Source organism: Callithrix jacchus, chromosome 15, assembly GCF_049354715.1.
Source record: "Callithrix jacchus isolate 240 chromosome 15, calJac240_pri, whole genome shotgun sequence".
NCBI lineage: Eukaryota > Metazoa > Chordata > Mammalia > Primates > Cebidae > Callithrix > Callithrix jacchus.
Window position 1 is genome coordinate 8,787,290 of NC_133516.1, and position 1,196 is coordinate 8,788,485.

Here is a 1,196-nt window from a genome sequence, read left to right on the forward strand (position 1 = left end):
GGTGATAAAGACAATCATGATACCACCAGCAGAGACAGAAAAGAAAAAGACTGGTTTTGAGAGCAAGATGATGCATTTCATTTTAGATATGGAATTTTCAAACTGACAGGATTCCAAATAGAAACATCTGGCAGATAACTGCAGATGCAGTACTGCATCTAAAAAGAAGGTTGAGACTGGAGATGGTAATGTGATCATCTTCATTTATGCAATGGTTACGTCATTATAATAGATGAGATATCCAAAAAGGAGGGAAGAGAGACAAAGCAGAGCATGTGGCTAGATCTTTAAGGAATGAAGAAGGGGAGAAGCCAGTAAAAGAAAGAGGCAGGGAAAAGGTAATCAGAGAAATTGGATAGGAACTGTAGTAGCTCAGAGTTACAGAAGTCAAAGGAGGAAGATAATCAAGAAAGTAGAGATTCAGTTGCATGAAGCAGTATGAACAAAAGACCAATGAAAATAAGGATCACAAAAATGTTAGGTGCTTGCCTTGTCAGCACATATACTGAAATCGGAATGATACAGAGATTAGCATGGTCCCTGTGTAAGGAAGACATGCAAATTCATGAAGTGTTCCATATTTATTAGGAGGCTATTGGTATGTTTTAGTAGAGCCAGATTTTAGGGTAATGAGGGAATGGGAAGATGGGTTATGACACCACCAGCAGAAATAGAAAAGAGAAGAACTGGTTTTGAGAGCAAAATGATACATTTCATTTTAGATGTGGAATTTTCAAACTGATGACAGGATATCCAAATAAAAACTAGCCAACAGAAATACAATGTGAACCACATATGTAATTTACAGTGTTCTATTAGCCACATTATTATGTTTAAATCACTCTTCTCTTTAAAATCCTTCAATAGCTCTCTATTTATCCAGAATAAATCTAAACTCTTTAATATACGAAGCCCTCTGAGGATAGTCTCTTTTGCTTCCTCTAGCCCAGCCCCAGCCTGCATTACTCCACAGCCATACTGGGTTTCTGCAGGTGCCTTATGTGTGCCACGCCACCTCACATCTCTGTATGTGTTCTCCTCTGCCTATAGTTGCCTGTTCCCCTGACTCCTGCCCCAGTATACCTTTCTATTCCTACTAACCCTTCAAGACTCAGCTTGTGTTTCCTCCTCTGTGAAGTCTCCTCTGAATGGCAAACTAATTCTTTATTCTTAACACCCTGCATCTTTCTTACAGC

At 39.0% G+C, this 1,196-nt stretch overlaps 1 non-coding gene across 1 annotated transcript; it reads left to right on the plus strand.

The window, feature by feature from the left end:
• The first annotated feature begins 481 nt into the window (after nt 1-481).
• LOC118148128 (U6 spliceosomal RNA) lies at nt 482-585 on the plus strand. The gene has a single exon (XR_004734919.1). It is a non-coding gene; the product is annotated as a U6 spliceosomal RNA (small nuclear RNA).
• The last annotated feature ends 611 nt before the right edge of the window (nt 586-1,196 follow it).